We start from the raw sequence: 6,000 nt of genomic DNA on the forward strand, positions 1-6,000 counted from the left end.
GGCTAATCAACTCCCCATGTGACTAACTGAAATTACCATAGCCACAGTGGCTAAACAGTTTTTGAACCCCAGAGAGAACTCTGGGCATGCACTCTCTGAATGCTTTTGTTTACCCATCATTACAATTTAATATAAATTAAATGCACCAAATCAATAGCTCTTCCCTGGATGTTTAAAGTCTTTTCATAACAGTAAACAGAAATCCTGGAATCCTCACTGAATCTAAGAGTCAATGTATAATTACTGATGCAGAAGACAACTGACTCTTCTACTTCATCTTTTTTAAAATAAATAAATCAATAAAAATGTGTAAATAAGTAAAAACATTTGCAGGGATTAAAGTAGAGTTGATAGGCTGCAATTATTATTACAATTTTGGCTTGAATTAAAAAAAATTAAAATGGTGATTGCTTTAATTTGAAGAACTACAAGGCTCCAGCAGACTGAGTGGTGATTTAGTGCAGTAGATAACTGAAACAAAACTGCAAATTGTGATAGAAGGGAGTTTGAGTAGAGCCACCGTTTCTTCAAATTGAAAGGAGGCAGCAGTCTTGGTTCGGGCATCTTTTGAGGACGGTCCCTGGTGGTCTCCCTAGGGAGGTCTTCCACACACATCCAACTGGGAGGAGGCCAGAGGAAGACTCAGGCCACACTGGAGGAATAATGTTTCCAGCTGGCTTGGGATCCCCGGTGAAGAGTTACAGGACTTGGCCAAGGACAGGGAAGTATGGGGTGAGCCTGCTTGGTTAGCTACCACCGTGACCACACACCCGGATAAGTAGCAGAAAATGAATGAATGGACAGTGTGTTATATTATTTTATTATATGGTATGTGACCACAAATACATATATAAATTTGTCATTGCTTTCATGGAGAATTCCATTAGACCTCAAGTCGGCTAAATTACCCCATCGCCGACCGAACAATCACCTCTAAAAATTGGTCTGCCCTACCTTCACCGCGCATGCGCCTGAGACCGACTGAGTCTGACGCTCTACACCCAAAGCAATCAAATGGAATAATGTGATTATTAAACACCAGATGACAAAGTAAAACCTCTTAAATTATTCTAAAGTCAGTTTTAAGCCACTATACGCAGAAACGAGGTGATCATCGTTGATTCGCCACTGACGTTCCGAAATGACGTAGGTGCAGCAGCACGTCAGACTCAGACATGCTGCTGTGGCGCCGTGATCGGTCCACCGTCTTTCAGTATGAAATAATGCTGAATTTATGTGGAAATGATTGTTGTACAAAAACGTCAACTACAAAAACAGAAGATTATGCCATGAAAAGAGTTGCAGCGAAATTCATGCCGATGGCTTGGGCACGAAGCTGATGGAGCAAAAGCGCCTTTGTGTTGAAGTCTCACAGGAAGAGCTGGGCATGTCACAACATGTCCTGTGAGACTTCAACATGGTGGAGGTTTTGCTGCGTCATCAGCTTCGTGCCAAAGCTGTCGGCATGAATTTTGCTGCAACTCTTTTCATGGCAAAATCTTCTGTCACAGTGGAATATGCCGAAAAAGTGCTGATGTCCATCTCTTCCACAATTTTTCGGATAGTCACACGACGGTCCTATATCACCACAGCGTTCACTTTGGAATGATCCAGTCATTTCAGCATGTTAATGGCGCCCGGAGCGCGTCTCGCTCTCCACCATTGTGCGGCCACCTTTTAAACCAGTTGTACCGCTCCTTAAGCTGTGTGATGCCAGCGGATCGTCACCGAAAGCCGTCTGAATAATCCGAATGGTTTCCACCTGGCTGTCACCCAGTTTCTGGCAAAATTTGATGCAGTCGTGCTGCTCCAGTCATTCCACCATTTCCTTGCAAAGAAAAAAACGACGAGAGACTACACCCATCCTCACACAAAGGCTGCTTACAAGCAAATGACGCAATCGACAGGCGTGAAAAAATTTACGAATGCGCACGAAGGTCAAGGTGGCTCATGCAAGCCACGTGATTCAAATCCATCAGGTTTTTGAAAAAAATTTAAATTGGTCAGATACTTTTCTAACAGACCTCATATATTTTCAATGTCCCTCCCAGGACCCACATAGGGCATGTTGAGTTCAAACAGGTCAAAATTCTCCCAGTAAGTCTCAGAGGTTAAACAGTTTAAAAATTAACTTTGTGCATAATATTATTCATGGCATGGCCCCTAACTATCTATTATCCTCCTTTTGTCTAAATTCCTCTGGCCACAATACTCGCTCGAGGCCTTACTCTCTCATTAGTTATCCTGTAAAATCCTTTGGACATACTTCTTTGCTTCTTCGGTAACCCTACTTGGTTGCAGTCGATTACCAACAAGGCAAGTTTTACAAGACAGTTAAAGTCAATTTTATCCAGTCAATTAAACCTCTGGGGTACGAGGGCATTTTTTGGACAGTTCACTCGCCTGGCATAAATGTTTATTATTGCTGTTAACAGCTCTCCCTGCATCCCACAATCAAGTTTTATGTCTCTTTTTTCCCAGGACAACCTGTGCTTTCAGAATATATATGTTTTTGTTGTGTTTTATAAGTGTAATAAAGGTTTACAATTGAAAATAGGCAAGGAAAAAATAAAGCGAAAAATAATTTTCCACACACATTTATTCAAAACACACAGCAAACTATAATAAACAACTGTTTGACACTTTATAAAGGTAATTTGAGGTCTTGTGTGAAAGTCTGTACAAAAATGCACATTTTGAACAATATATACAAAATGGTCTATGCGTTTTGTTGTCCATTGATATGGTAAACAGTGCTTTACGCAGAGAAAGCAACAGAGTTATCCAGTAACATTTACATGCAAACTAGTGGAGCAATCCTGATCGTTACACACTCTTTGTTTGAGCATGTGAGATTGTCATCAGAGGCTCTCCGTCTGCTCCTGCTTTCACTGACTGCTGTGCGTAATGGCGCAGGGCACACTGAGTAAGTACTAATAGTATGTACTCATTGGAGCACCCAGGGGGCTATTCAAACGGGCCAACTAGTAACACATCACTCCTGAAAACGATCTTTGGCTTTTCACGTGAGGTAAATCTACCCTACGATTGGATTTTGGAAAACCATGTGATGGTGAACCAATTCCGATTGGACACTCACATTGCGCACGTCATCACACAGCTTCTATGAGGAGTACAAAGATGGCCGATGGCTGGCTCGAAAATCCGCAGAGTTAACTTTTCAGCAAAAAAAAAGTAAGTTTCTATCTCATATCATTCAAAAGTTATTTATAATTTAGTAAAGCTTGGTCTTAGTCGTCGTATACGATGGCGGCAGCCCCAGAGAGTTAAGGAAAGAGAACTCAACCCTTTTGTTTTTAATGTGATTTCTAGTCAAAAAGACTATAGCTTATCTTCTAGTCCATTATTTTCTAGTCTGAATCTCTGTGCTATATTTGTTGTTTTCTTGTCCAAATCTTGGTGTTCATCTACAGTTGTACAGGGATACAATTGCTATTCATTTTAATTTATTAAGATCTTATTGTTCTCCGTTCAATTTGTACTTATGTTATTGGTATCCCACTGTAAGCGATACATAATTAACTATCTATTTATTGCTACTTACATTATTTCTGTGAAGGCTCTCAGTTGTCCAGGTGGTTTCCATAGGAGAGAAGCTTGAATCTTCGACTGGACTGAGTTGCTTGACGCGAGGACGTTTCTCTTCAAATCGCAGAAGCTTCCTCAGCTAAATTCTTGCTCTGGTAGTCTGACTTCTGTCTGTTTGTTCTCTACAAGGGTCAGACAGAAGTCAGACTACCAGAGCAAGAATTTTAGCTGAGGAAGCTTATGCGATTTGAAGCGAAACGTCCTTGCGTCAAGCAACCCAGTCCAGTCGAAGATTCAAGCTTCTCTACTACTTACATTAATCGATGAGATTCTAATGTCTTTGCATTACGTACATGTTCACTCAAGCTCCTCGGTGTTGTCAAGTATTAGCCTCACAAGGAACACAATGGAAATCAGCATTTATGCTTTATTGTGTCATCCATGTATCATTGCTATATTCATCTTTCTGTGTTTATATTGATTTTACAAAATAAAATCAATCAAGTGCGGAAAGACTTGTTTTCCCGGGAAATCTGGCAACACAAGGTGTAAAACATCTTGGCTGCAAGCACTGTTCTCGACACACTGCGATCTAAATTTAAATGCACTCATGTTTTTCGTGGAACACCACAATTATGTTGTAGGCTTTGTAAGATAATTTCGGGTTTTGGTTACCTGTAAACCCAGAACACGACTGTTAGTTCACTCGCTGCTAAAGTCAAAAAGCTAGCTAGCTAGCGCAATGACACCATAAGAAAAACGCCACAACAATAATGCAACAAAATACTCAACTGCAATACATTTTGTCCGAATTACAGCCCATATTTTTTGACAAAAAGATACGACTTAAACAACAATACCTGATTTAAACAGCAACCGGACGACACCTTCTTCCACTGCACCCAGCTCTCACTTCCGGTTTGTAGAAGGCGGACCTTTCACATGACAGCCGCCGTCCCCGCCCCCTGTAAACCAACAAAATAAACTTAACTTCCGAAAATAATATTTCTAGATTTGAAAGAAAAATTAATATTACAAGAATTTGAGAATCATTACTTTACTTTTTATTTCATTCAGCTTGATCACTGTTAAAAATAATAATACAATTGAATATCACAGCAAAAAATATTACAGCATTCAAACTAAAATGCACAAAAATTACAACAAATTAGCATCACATAAATATTATGACATGAAGATAGCCTTAAAAGATCACGTTAAGAACTCATAAAGGCTAAAACATTAATAGCACTTCTCGGGCCGTTTAACCAAGGCCAAAGTGAATTTAGACTTCAGCTATAATGACAATATAGAATAATAAAAGATTAGCTAAATAGCTTGGCAGGTGGAAAACAAGTACGTTTCTCAACTTACAATACAAAATCAGAAAGAGTTGGGAGGGAAGAGAGAAATGCCAACAAACAAACAAATACACACACATTAATCTTCAACCACTTTTCCAAGATTGGGTCACAGGGAACAAACAAACAAAAATGCAGTGTTTCTTATATTTACTCACACACCCACACTCATTTTCAACCACTTATCCAAGATCAGGTCATGGCGGAGCGGGGGCTGGAGCCTATTCCAGCAGTCATAGGGCCTGAGACAGAGTACACCCTGGACAGGATGTCAGTCTGCACTCCCTACAGGACCTGTACACCTCCAGGGCCCTCATGCAAGCAAGGACGATTGTGGCCGATCCCTCTCACCCAGGACACAAACTTTTTGTCACTCTCCCCTCTGGCAGGCGGAAGTCTATCAGGACCAAAACCTTAAGACAAAAAAACAGCTTCTTTCCATTTGCAGCCAGACTAATAAGTAATGCCAGAGAACCCCATTTACCGTGCTCCCCCCACAAAGTGCACGTTGGCCATTCGGTACTATACATCTGTACACGGTTTAACAATTTAACTATATAACGATAACATCATATTTATTTCACAGTGAATATAGTTTTGCCGACTTGACTCTGACTCTTTTATTTCTTATAGAAGTGTTCTTTCCTTTTCCCTTTTCTTGTTGTTTATGTACCAACAACACCAGATCAAATTCCTCGTATGTGAAAACTTACTTGGCAATAAAATTTATTCTGATTCTAAAGTTAATAGGAACAGTCGTTGTTAGTGGTTCACCTTTTATTGTGATAATGCAAACAAGTTTCATGTAAACATGCTATTCATTGGATATCAGGTGCCATTGTTAGTCCACATGATGGTGCAGTGGGATTCTGTATTGCTCTTATGATCTGACGGTGCCATTTTTCTATACACTCAAGTCAAGTCAAGTCAAGTCTGGGAGCATGCGCTCGTGCCACACTTTGCTACATCTACGACACCATGGATGGGTCCTGGATGGCAACCACCCAGGAAGACAACCGGTCCATCCTCACATCTCTAAAATAACTTCTGCACCCAGATGAAACATGGGTGTCTCCTTGTCCATCTCCAC

At 40.5% G+C, this 6,000-nt stretch overlaps 1 protein-coding gene across 1 annotated transcript in view; it reads right to left on the reverse strand.

Annotated features, from left to right (window-relative positions):
• LOC117519184 (exocyst complex component 1-like) overlaps positions 1 to 4,476 on the reverse strand; it is a 43,798-nt gene extending 39,322 nt beyond the window's left edge. The window contains 1 exon segment of the mRNA XM_034180496.1: positions 4,410 to 4,476. The gene's annotated coding sequence lies outside the window, so the exon portion shown is untranslated.
• Between the last annotated feature and the right edge of the window lie 1,524 nt (positions 4,477 to 6,000).

This window comes from Thalassophryne amazonica, chromosome 10, assembly GCF_902500255.1.
Source record: "Thalassophryne amazonica chromosome 10, fThaAma1.1, whole genome shotgun sequence".
NCBI lineage: Eukaryota > Metazoa > Chordata > Actinopteri > Batrachoidiformes > Batrachoididae > Thalassophryne > Thalassophryne amazonica.